The following is a 13382-nucleotide window of genomic DNA, read 5'->3' as shown; positions in this document are numbered from 1 at the left end:
CTCCGGCCGGTCGCCATCAAATCCGGCTGCTCCATTCAGCTCCCCAATCAAAACCCTTTCTTCGATGATCCTTAATCCCTAGATCTAATCTAAACCCCATTGATTCCGGCAATCTTGCCGGAATCCGGTCATCTTCTCCGTCAATCCTTTTCGACTGACCCTCCATCATCTACCTCCATCAAACCCCCTCTCCCAGCCACCTCATCTCTGCCTCCATCCCATTTCTGCAACCCTCTCTTCTTCTCCACCATCCCAATACCATCTTCACAGCCATCAGAACCCGCAATCAAACCCTACCTCTGTGTTTCACCTCTGATCTTCGCTTTCCGGCGAATTTATCTAAGCTCAAGCTCTGTTAGATTTGACCTTGCTTGTGCTGGATTTGTTTATTCTGGGCAAATTTCTGCAGCTCAGTGAGATCATAACGATGAGATCCGTAATTTCCAGGTAAGAATATTTCATTTGATTACATGATTCTTTGATGGAATTTCGATGTTCCTGTCATGATTGTTAATTTTGGCTTCGATCATCAAGATGTTGATTATAATGCTTTGGTTCTTTTGATTTTGAGTTTAGTGAATGGATCGAGATTTTGTCAGTAATATGTGAATGCTGTGTATCTTATTTGCTTTCAGAATTTAGGCATTTGTAGCAGGAGATAGCAATCAATTTCTCTAAACTTTGATTCTCCATTAATCACATAAAAAAAAGAAATACCTGGAACCTGTTTATATATTTAGCCCGAAACCTTTTGATCTTTCTATTAGTGAAGTTGCTCAGGTTTTGTTGAATAATCCTTTCTGAGCTGCTATACTTGGTAATAGTGTAGATTTTGCGCTTGCTAAGAGATTGATGACTCACACAATTAACATTATAGGCTGCACTTGATTCAAATGTTACTCCAATTTTGTGCTTACTGTGTCTTGAATGAATATGGAAGAGTTATTCTAATTCAGGAATCCCTGTGTAGTGTTAGAGTATGATTCATATGCTTATTCCTTATATGCTATGCCCTGTGGAATACTTAGCTTGTGTAATATTTGGCGGGTTTAGATGACATAATAAAGCAGTTCAGTTCTGTTCTTGGTTTGCATTGATTTGTAATAATAATAATAATAATAATAATAACAAGGGGGCTATGTTTTCATAGTAGACATGCTTATATTGTTAATATTTTAGGGAATAATATGTTTTAGATGAGAACCGTCCCGTTCAATAAGAAATTGTTGTCAGAGTAGTATGGCCTGAAAATTCATGTTGTTGAATCGGTAATAACTGCTCTATTAATAATCCTTTGAATATGTTTGTAAGCATGCTTTCATCTTCAACTGTTTAAATGCATTAATCAATTTGTTCTTATTTACATGACAGTTGTAGAAATTAAGAAATATCATTGCATTGCATTTGTATAATTTGTTGAAAATTTAAGATTCTTCTTTTATGTTAAGTTTTGAGTTAGGTTATGAAAATGAATGGTGTTCAGGTGAGATTATCTCAAAGCTTATCATACTCATTAATTTTATTTTTAATAAATTGTTTAATTGAAGAAGGAAATCAGATGATTTGCACTATTCGATGTCCTTGACACGAATATCGTCTGATTTCAAGGCGGTTTGTAGAAATATTATATGTGTAGGAAATCAGATGATTACTTTGGTATCATCTGATTTCATTGGAGTCCCCGTATTGGGGTTTGTGGTTGACTTTGAAGTGTTTGATATTGTTTTTACTTTATTAGGCTATCCAGCGGCTGGTCTGGACTAATTAATGTTGTTTATCATTTTATGATTGCTGCATGTTGTGCACTCTTTAGTTGTAGATCTTACTTTGCGGATATTTGATTTGTTTTTTATAATAATTGAATGAAAATTTGAGTTTACTTGGTAACCTTTTTCTTCTCTCTTTGGATAGACTAGTGTAGTCTTCTAGACTTCTTTAGATAATAGAATCTGTACTAGGAGACATACTCTGTCTCGTTAGGCAATCCTCCTTTGGAGGCAAGCCTCATTTGTAGAATCCTCTCTGAGGTTGCACCTCAATTTGTTCTTCTGTTAATTAGAGACCAATTTGGTCAATTAGTTGTCTTAGCCTTGCTTACCCCTTGCAAGGGCAATGATAAGGTTACTTGGAGCCTATCTTTGTGTGTGTTTGGGAGACCCGCCCGGTCTCATTCTCTCGTTAATCCTCTTTGTGTGCTTTTGATTTTGGGAGAACACCCTACTCGGCTTGGCTTCATACCCTTACCCTTATGGGTATTGGGTTGCACATTTGTTGCACCCTAGGGCTAGGTAGCTGTCCGGCCCGGTTGGGTGTTTTACCTTTGCCAAATATGCACAAGGTCTCTTATTCCTTTTGCTTGTAAGCTTCTCCTTATTCGATAGTTCATTCGCATAGGAGTCAGCTTTGATTAGAGAGTCTTTGACTCATTCATCCTTTAGATGGTGTTATTAGAGAGTCTTTGACTCATTTGCCTTTTAGGTGGTGTTATAAGAGAGTCTTTGACTCATTTGTCTTTAATGTAGTGTTATTAGAGAGTCTTTGACTCATTTATCCTTTAATTAGCATTAGTGGAGTCTTTGACTCGTGTTTCTTTCTCTTTTAGAGAGTCTTTGTTTCGTTTATCCTTTAGTTGGTGTTGGTGGAGTCTTTGACTCGTGTTCCTTTTCTTTTAGAGAGTCTTTGACTCATTTATCCTATGTCGGTGTTTGTGGAGTCTTTGACTTGTGTTTCCATCTCTTAGAGAGTCTTTGACTCGTATATCCTTTAGTTGTTGTCACTGGAGTCTTTGACTCGTGTTTCCATCTCTTAGAGAGTCTTTGACTCATTTATCTTTCAGTCGGTGTTTTTGGAGTCTTTGACTCGTGTTTCCATCTCTTAGAGAGTCTTTGACTCGTATATCCTTTAGTTGTTGTCAGGGGAGTCTTTGACTCGTGTTTTCATCTCTTAGAGAGTCTTTGACTCGTATATCCTTTAGTTGTTGTCAGTGGAGTCTTTGACTCGTGTTTTCATCTCTCTTAGAGAGTCTTTGAATCGTGTTTCCATTTCTTTCAGAGAATCTTTGGCTCATTTATTCCTTTGGTGATGTTATTAGAGAGTCTTTGACTCATTTATCTCTTTCGCAGTTTTCTTAGAGAGTCTTTGACTCATTTGTTCTTTCAGTTGGATTTATTAGAGAGTCTTTGACTCGCCTTTCCTTTTGCAGTCATTAGAGAGTCTTTGACTCCATTATCTTATTTTCAGTGTTTTCAGTTACTCTTATTAGAGACTCTTTGACTCATTTGCTCTTATAACGGTGATATTAGAGCATAGTTTCCCTTATTCATCCTAGGGTTTGGCCCTAGGGTTTTGCTTGTATTTTCTCTCCGGTCTTTGGCCAAAAGGAAGAAAACATCAGAAATTTTAAAATCCATAAGCATTGAAATCATTAAAAATCTCAAAAACATTACAAACTTAAAACATAAAAAATAGTTGATTTTGCTGTAAGTGTTTGTTAGTTTGAGAGTTCGTTTCGAACTACGTTGGCTTGATCCTCTCTCACGAGGTACGTAGTGCAGCTTGGGATCTTCATCCCAAGTCCAGCCAAACTTTTGTAAATAATATTTTAAACCTTCTTCAAAAACCTTTAAAACCTTGTTTTCAACAAGATCTTCCTCTAGAATTAGGAGTTTGTCCTAGATAGAGAGTTTTAGAGTTAGGAGTTTGTCTTTGATTTGTTGTGTGCTTGTTTGTGTTTGTGTTAGAGTTAGGGGTTTGTTACGCCTCCGTCCGGTCAGTTGGCGATTCACATCGCCGACTGATGACTAGGTCTTGGATACGTTAGCAATCCTATTGTTTTCCTTAGGGCACAGCCTAGTTACACATAGGTTGTAGGAACCACCTGCATTAGCTTAGGGCTAACCTGCATTTAGCTAGGGCATATAGGGTGTCCTAAAATTCACAATTCACTGGAATTTAAATAATCGTACAATAAACTTTAATAATTGGTCCGGTCTTTTAGATCGAGTTAAGGATAGAGGGCTAGGTGTCTTAGGCATCATAGCTTAGAATAGGCGCGAAGAACTACGTTGCCTTGATTCTCGTGGAGGCGGGGATACGTAGGCTTCTTTGGATGAATATCAGACCATCCGAGGACTCGGGCTAGATCGTTTAGAGTCTTAGGATTTGTTGTTTTGTTATGTTGTGTGTTTTGTTGTGTTTTCTTACTTTCTTGTGCAGACCTATACCTGTAGCTGTAGCATGCATGTGTTTGTCCACCAGAACTTAGACACCAGTTAGGTATGTCACTCATAACCTAGTTGTGATTAGGCGACACATCTTTTATCTTACTTTATGTGTATTTATTATTTCATCCCCGAGTCATGCATGATTAGGTAGACGTTCCCTCGGGGATATTTGTTCCCATTTCACATGATTTTTACCCAAACTTCTTCGAAGTTAATGAAAAATGGCATAAGAGACCAAGTGTTCGCACTCGGGCGAATTGGGGGCGCTCTTCGGACCTTCTCCATTCGTCATCAGGCACGGACCTTTTGTATCTCTGGTTATCCATTGCAAACAGAGCATTTGTTTTGGTTCCATGGCGTGTCCATGGATGGCGACTCTGAGTTATTTTCAGATATATCTCGGTTTCGAGCCCTGGCTCCGGATCAGGATGTATCTCTTTCTTTTTATATCGCCACTCATGCTATGCTGTGAGGGTGGCATCCGTTTTGAGAGTTCCTTGGCAGAGCTCTCTTCCGTTGTGGAGATCTTTGAGGATTGCTGTGGGGACCTCGCGTCCCGCCGCACTCGTCCTCGGATCGGGGTCCACAACTCTACCCTAAAGAAGAAAACTTTGGAACGTGGAGTTTGGAAGAGAGAAAAATTGTTCTTCCCTGAGAGGTATGTGAATTAAATTTATAGTTATGATTAAATAAATAAAGAAAAACAAAATTTATTCTTAGATAGTCATTAGATTGAAATCATGGATTTTCGAAAGACCTAAAATGTTAGTTTACATTAATCTGCCTGAAATCTGGGTCTGATCTCTATTACGACTTAAAAATGAAGGTCCTATGATCTGATTTAGGTTTTAATGTCTTCTGCAAAATTTTAGATTTTTTAGTCTTCTTTCAAATGGCTTTGGTTTCGAAATTTTTGGATTTCAGATGATTATTTTATGAATATTCTTGTACAGTGCGTCTAATCTGCCTGAAATCTGGGTCCGAGTTCTATTACGACTCAAAAACGAAGGTCTTATTATCTGATTTAGGTTTTGACGTGCTGTATGAAATTATAGATTTCTAAGTCTTATTTCAAATGTCTTTGGTTTCAAAAAATTTCGATTTCATATGAATATTTTATGCTGAGTGTCTAGTATGTCCAAAAAACATGTTTGGAAATCAGGCAGCACCTTTGTAGCGGGATTAAACCTAAAGAAAAATATATTCTAAAAGTTTACAAACCTTCTAAATTATATATTACTTGTATTATAGGTGATTTGGAAGATTGAACTTGGAGATTTGCAAGGGAATTGGTTGTTCGAACTGTTGGTACGTAACTTGTGAGTTTGTGTAGGAGTTTTCCTGCATATAAAATCTGTTTTAAAAGCCATGTTTGTGAACTGAAGTTATGTATTTGGAGCTGATATCTTTTGGTTATTTAAAGCATAACTTTAGCATCATTAAATACATGAAAATCGGATCAAGTACTCCGTTGTTTGCATGTTTTAATTGCACAAAAATCCGCAAGTTATTGTACGGTTTTAAAGATGATGGATTTTATTGCATGCAATATCTCTAAACATTTGATCTCTTGTATGATTATTATTGCTCTATGGAACGTGTATGATTGGGTCCGAGTGGGCCGGTTGGTGCCTTGTGCACAGTGATTGATGATTGGGTCCGTGTGGGCCGGTTGGTGCCATGTGCATGGTGACTGATGATTGGGTCCGAGTGGGCCGGTTGGTGCCTTGTGCACGGTGACTAGTGTAGCTATAAATTGGTATCCTGACCTTAACCAGTTGGAGGGTGATAACTAGTGCGTAGTCACGTAAAGATCGGTCTTTTGCCTCCATAGTGAGTGCCTGATAGTGGGAGAGTTCTCAATTTGTTACCTATGCCGGTAGGGGCTATAAAGCTTGGCCGTGATTACATGGGGCCGATCAACAACCACACCAGTATGGGATGTGAAGCAAGCATATTGTGATAGCCCGTCACTTTGGGAGGTGATCGAGGCCATAGCTATGTCTAGCGTGGAATTGTGGACGAGTTGGATTATTTGTATCATGAAAACTGTGTGTATTGTTCCAAACTATTACTTATATTGTTTTCCCGTTCTACCTCATGATACAAACCTCTTTTGAAAAAAAAGTGCATTTATTTTATCAAATGCTTTCGTTCGTATATTGTTTTGTATACTTGATCCAACCTATGCAGATTCCTTGTTATGTATTGAGCGTAAAAGCTCATCCTGCGTTGTCTATCCATTTTCAGATAATGAGGAGTAGCTAGCAGCTCGTGGGGGTTGGGAGTGGGGAAAGATTTGTTGACGTAGGAGATTCCGCTTCCATGACACTGATTAGTAGCTAGTAGGAGTTTATTTTGAATAAGCTGACATTTATTAGCAGTTTATAAGGATTTGTTTGGGTAATGAACATTTATTTAGATTGGTATTTGAAGTTTTATTTAAATTCAGTAAGGATGTGAGCATTGTTTGGCCTTGGATTTGAGATCAAATAATCTGAAGCTTTGGTTTAATAAATCTTGTTTCCGCTAGTAGCTCTGTTTATCTTTGTTTGTGTGGTGTTATTGATCTTGCCTTGCACGTTCTTGTGGTTGATGGAATGGGACGTGTGGCACTGTCACAGAGACCCCGGTTTGGGGCATGACCGATGATGGGACACACCAAAATTCTCTGCATAACTATTTTAATCCTTTTGATTTGTGGAGTTCTCTTGATCCTGTGTTGTCTTTTTATTTTCCCAAAGAGCACAAATTGGAGGCATAGAATCGTAAGATGAGGCAAATATGTGATGCATGGTGCTTTCATAGTAACACCCATCAAATAAATGGTCGGGATCATTGAACAAATGGGCTCCCTGGAATCTATCATATTGAAATTTTTTGGAACTATTCTCTCTCTTGGCCATGAAAATGCTGATCCACAATGGCTTCTCACCACTCAAATATGCCCTCCAAAATTCCTCCCTACGAGAGGTTACTATGACTTAGATAAGGTATTTCTAACTCCTCTAACCGTCTCATTCTTGCCTATGGAATCTCCTCAATTAGCCCTAAAAAATGGGAAATATAAGCCTCTTCATGAGTCACACTTCCGAACAAGGTTCTCTGCTTTAGTCCTTCACCTTTTTTTTTGTTTTTCTATATTACGCTCTGGACGTAAAATTTGTTTTATATTCATTTTTATAACATAAAACAAATTTTACTTCGAATTTTACATCCAAAGAAATGGAGCCGATTGTTAAGGGGAGAAGAGGCTATCTGTTTGGTTTGACTCTTATTCCTTTTGTTTTTATTTCTCTCTCAACCCAACACACCAAATACAAACAGCATCACATCTCTTTCATTTTATTCCTCTACAACCAACTCATCTTTTTTCAATTTTATTCCTCTACAAGTAACATCACATCTCTTTCATTGTATTCCTCTTTTCTTTCTCAACATGGTGTTCATCTCCCATTTTCTTTCTACACCTGTTGTTCATCTCCCCTTTCTTTTATCCCCTCTACTCTTTTATCCTCCAAGGCCACAAAAGGAAAAACTCAAAGCCCTTGGCTTTCTCTCTACTTCTTGTTCTGGAGGTGTGCAGCAGCAAGATGCTGTAAATCAGCGACATTTTCCTGGGGTCGACTAGTGGTAAATTCATGTGAGTCTCTATTCTTCAGGACATTTTAGTTTATTTCATAGTTTTTTTTACTTCATTTATACCTGGTTTAAATTTCTCCATCGCTCGACTTCTGATCTTCTATTGCGGGCGTTCTAATAGTGCTCGCTACATTGATGGAGGAGGAGCATTTCAGAACTGGAAGATTTTATTATTGAAGATGTAGTTGTGTATAATAATCTTACCAGAATTTCTCAAATTATAGATATTACTAAAAAAAATTATGTTTTGTTTCCTTCATTGATTCAGAGTTAGAGTTTTCTGCATTCTTTTTTTTCGATTTTTCTCATTCAAAAATTGATGAATCTAGATTTTTATAGATCAGATTGTAGTAAGCATGATTTTAGTTAGGGTTGATGAATTATTTCATGAGGAAATCTGGAAAAAAAAAAATTCAGAAAACCCTAACTATAATTACTCTAACAACAATCTGATCCATGAAAATATAGATTCATTATTTTTTGAACGAGAGGATCTAAAAAAATCATTAGTAATATCTATAATTTGAGAAATTCTGGTAAGATTCCTACCATAACTAAGGGAAGTGATATATCCGCCCCTTTTGATTACTTGGGACACCCAGCAGCAGTGTATGTGGCAATCAGCCCCATTGAATCGTTCTGACGTGAAGTACATCAGCCCATCTGCATTCATTGATACACTGCTGCTGGGGTTTCCCAAGTAATCAAAAGGAGCGGATTTATTACTTCTCTAACTAGATCATCAATCATAAAGTCTTCTGTTGTGAGAAGTTCGTCCATGACCATAAATTTAAGCAAGCACTATCAGACAACAAGCTCAAAACTCGCGCAATTTTAAAGAAATTTAAAAAGGTATAAAATAAAGTTTAAAAAACTATGAAATGACTACAATGCCCTTATGCGTATTTCCCAAATCCCTAAACCGACCGACCAACAACAGCCCAATGCCAACATGCCTATGAAGAACCAAATTTACCACTCACACCTCGTACCAGAAAAACGTCGTTGATTCATAGCATCTTGTTGTTGCACAATTCCAGATCTAGAGAATTGAATTGAGCATTGGAGCTGAAGTTTTCAGCCAGATTTTTTTTCGGGCGGCAGTACCTCCGCGAAGTCCTGTGCTGCTCAGCCCTTATCTGCTGCAACCTGTCGAGCCTTTCTTTGTTGTTAGCTATTTATCCACGATTGTATTAAGGGGCCTTTTGGATACGCGAATTTTAGAATCCAGGTTTTAGTTTGAAAACAGTGTAAAAGAGGGTTCATGATGAAGCTGTTGTATGTTGTACTAACAGCGTTTCTTGGATTTTAAGTAAGAAATCCATGTTATAGAAATCTCTCCCCGATGCTAAGATTTCTAAAACCTGAAAACATGGGACGATCTCCTGCTCTCTTGGTGTCGGAAAGAAGGGCAAGAAATCCAGGTCTTTCTTCTGTCAGTCTCCCATCTACAATTTTGAGGAAATTCAAGATTCTAAAATCCGCGTATCCAAAAGGTCCCTCAGGGTTTTTGCATTTCTTTGATTTCCATTGTTTGAAAATGCTAACTACAATCAAACTTACAACTCTCACAGATCCATGAAAATTTAGATTGGCGAACTTGTGCATTAGAAAATCTAAACCCGAACTATAATCACTAATACGATCCCCCAAACCTATGCATAGCGGGGACCCACCATTTTACCCTAATGTTATTGATAACGTTGGGTCCACCATCTCTAACTAGACCTATGCATTAGAGTGGGGACTACCATTTTACACCTCTTGCTTTGATGGTGTGGCCCATCATTTTACACAATAGCATGGGCCTTGAATATTAGTATATATAACCATGTTTCTTTCCATTGTAATTCATTTTCTTTCCAAGAAAAAAATAATTATCGAAAACCTTTTCCATAGAGAATTTTTAATGGATATTTTTCTATGGAGCGTGGATGGGACCCACCATTTTGCGTCTCAAGCTTCAATATGGTAGTGGCCAACATCTTCACCCAAACCCATGCATTATGGTGGAGCCCGGAATTTCACTACCATAAGTGGGCCCACCATCTCCACCCCAATCCATGGACAAGGTGAGACCCATCATTTTAGTATTTTACATTTTTACACCCTATGTTTTAGTGGGGGTGGGAGATTAGTATTTTACACCCAATGGGCCAAGAATTCAAATAAACGACGTGACATCTTTGACATTAAGGCCATGACATCTTTGAGATTACGGCCATGTCTTGCTGGCAGGAATTTTTTTTAATGATAAATCGGTGTCTCCAAGTGGGGAGAGAGGGGCAGGGCAGTTGGGGAAGGAGAGAGATTTGAGAGGGCACGATTGAGATGAGGTGGCTAAAAATCAGGAAAAAAGTAGATCCAATTTTGAGTGAAGCTTTTGGTTTCCTGATTTTTTTATCAGATTTTGATTAAGGCCACGTTTGGATACCCACAAGAGATTTAGTTGACATTTTGAACTAGATCAGATCCTAAAAAATTCCAAATCAGATACGACAGTGCAAAAAATTCAGATTTTCAAATCTGTTCTGCGAGACATTATTTGGAAATCAATATTTGTGGCAATTCCTTCACTGTCGCTGTTCCTCGACGTTGCTCTAGCAGCAGCGAGACATCCCTCCCTCCCTCCCTCCTCTCTCTCTCTCTCTCTTTCTCACTCTCTTAAAAACATGTTCAGGAAGATGATGGATGTATTTTGTATCTAAAACTCAAATCCAAATCAAAATACAAATGCATTTGGTATCCAAACGGGCCCTTTTTGTTTCCTGATTTTTTGGCACTTCTCATCACCGGAGACACTAGTTTCTTATTATTTGTTTCCTGATTTTTAGCTACCTCACCCTCGTCTCTACCGGGAGACACTGATTTATCATGGAAAAAAAAAATCATTGTAGTCAAACGTGCCTAAAGATTTTTAAAATGTCGGTATCAGCGAGAAAGATGTCATGACATACCATATAAATAAATCTTCCAAAAAGGAGGATTTAATTTGTCAAAGGAGGAACTGATCCCCAGTGGCTTTGGATAGTATTAGATTTGAAATACCTCCCACTTCCAACCACCTTTCTCTACCATCTAAGCACATATAAATGTGAAAATGAGAATAAAAGGGTTTCCATGTCTACTGGCACCTTGCATGTGTACCAAATGAATCGTATGTAATTTTTCTACTAAGACCCGGTTCGGATTGAGAGAAAAACATTTCTGACGGAAATTTTTTCTTTCACAATTTAGAGGGAAATAATATGGTTATGGTTAATTTAGAGGGAAATCATCATAAATAGAAGCTCCCTCTAAGTAAAAATTGAATAGGATTGATTCAAGACCTAAAAAAATTCTACTAGAGGGAAATAATATGGTTATGGTTAATTTAGAGGGAAATCATCATAAATTGAAGCTCCCTCTAAGTAAAATTGAATAGGATTGATTCAAGACCTAAAAAAATTCTACAATCCAAACAGGCCTAAAAGGAGTATTTAATAGAAGAGGAATAATAAATGGGTTGTCGTGAGACTGGTAATACCAACTGATGTCATGAATGCAAGAGGTTTTTGGTGGATAATTGCCGTGATAACACAACTATATCCACACAATTCGCGCTGACCGATCACGTGGAACATCATCGACCAAAAACAAGAGAGAACAGAGGGAAGAAAATTTTCTAAACATCGGGCGGACTACCTTGGCAGCACTGGAGAAGGATTATGACGCTACGAGTTTTTACTTGGGTTTTGGATGCCACATTATCAAAATCCCGTGTTTAGTTGCCATTAGAAGAATGAAATCCCCGAAGACCATCAGAGATGTATACTGATTGTCTCCTGCAAGTCCAGTCATGTGGCATACCAGCAAACTCCCAACAAGATTCAAACAAAAAAGGTGATTTTTTTACTTGGATTTTCTTGTGATCTGTCTCTCTTATCTCTCTCTATACTGGTAATGACACCTGATACCACAGCTCCACGAGGTTGACAACCAAACTTCTACGAGATAACTACAAGGTAACTACAACTCTACAAGGCTTGTCTCCTCCCCTTTGACTACTTATACCACAACTCTACAAGATAACTACCTGCAACCAAACAGATTGGTGATTTCTACTACCTGACAGTTGCTCACAGCATGCTTTCTCTGCAGATATTACAGGAGCATAGGAAGAAGAAAGCATGAAGTACAGAACCAGAACAGTTTGAAACTCTCTGACATCCAACATTGAGATCTCCATGCTGTCGATAATGAGGAAATAACCTGTGATACCAGCCTGTTAAGATTGCTTTATGTTGGCCTTTCAATGTGTAATGATCTTAAGCAGTTATCATAAATGGCCTCATTGTCAAGAAGATGAATTACAATCTGTGAGCTCCAAAAGAGAAATGGCCCCAAAGGAGGATTGAATTAGATAGGACACTGATGTAGGGCTCAACAACAGAGGTCTGAGACTTGTGGAGAAGGGTAAATAGTGAACCCAAGCTTAGATTTCTTCCCCGCAATTCCAACAGTAGAGATCCAAACCCGGAACCAGTTCCACTGCCAACCTAAGTCACATATCGTTCTCGGGAATTTTTCAGGAAGGGTAAATCTCAGGATATATTAATTTTTTAAAATTTTTTAGGTTTATCTGCGAAAACGATAAAAATAAAATTATCTAAAAATAAATAATTTAAGAAAATATAAATAAAAAAGGCCACTGATATTGGCATTACCATGTTTTACTAATTGCACAGCCAGCTTGTCTTTTCTGTTTTAATTAGATTCTGTGGTTTATGGGAACTATAATAACCTTTGAATAAAAAACAAGATGAGTTAGTGTAATTATCAAAACGTGGTAGTGCCAATATCAGTAGCCAACAAAAAAATATAGTAAAAATATCTTGGTAAATGATTAAACTGAAAATATTTCTCTATTTTTAAAAAATCAAGATTATTTCAGAATTTTGTCATTTTGAAAATGTCGGAGAAATTGTTGACCGGCGCCAACAGCATGGAAAATCAGCTATGATTTGTGGACAGGGACACGAGTGTCGCGTGTCAACACGGACACGGCAAACTCCTAAAATTCAGAAACGGGGACACGGCTAAAATAGAAAGTAAACGTAATCATGATTTGTGGACACCGATTCGTGTGCTGAGTTTCAACACTGATACGAGGTATCTGACATGGAAACCAACCCCCCCCCCCCCCTCTAAAAATCTAGAAATAGTGGCACAATCATACATGTACATACACGTAAAGTTCCTGACACTTCTAGTAGTACACATAAAAGTATCTAAAGGAGTGTCAACACAGGTGGACAAGGGTGTCGTGTCGGACACGACACGACAGGTGTCAGCAATAAATTCAAAGTATCCGCCAAATCATAGAAAATCAGGAACCCTTGGAAACCAGTACAGTTGCCTCAAGCTTTGAGTGAGGTGAAAACACAGACCCACAATCTCTTTCCCAATCACATAATGGTCCTCGCAGAGTTATTTACAGCGTCTTCTTTTCCACAGGGTGGAACAACAGCTGGTATG

The sequence above is a fragment of the Tasmannia lanceolata genome, unplaced genomic scaffold (assembly GCF_043159265.1).
Source record: "Tasmannia lanceolata isolate RefF3 unplaced genomic scaffold, GAP_Taslan_0.1 ptg000012l, whole genome shotgun sequence".
Taxonomy (NCBI): domain Eukaryota; kingdom Viridiplantae; phylum Streptophyta; class Magnoliopsida; order Canellales; family Winteraceae; genus Tasmannia; species Tasmannia lanceolata.
The sequence above is the reverse complement of the archived record's forward strand: the minus strand, read 5'-3'. Positions refer to the sequence as shown.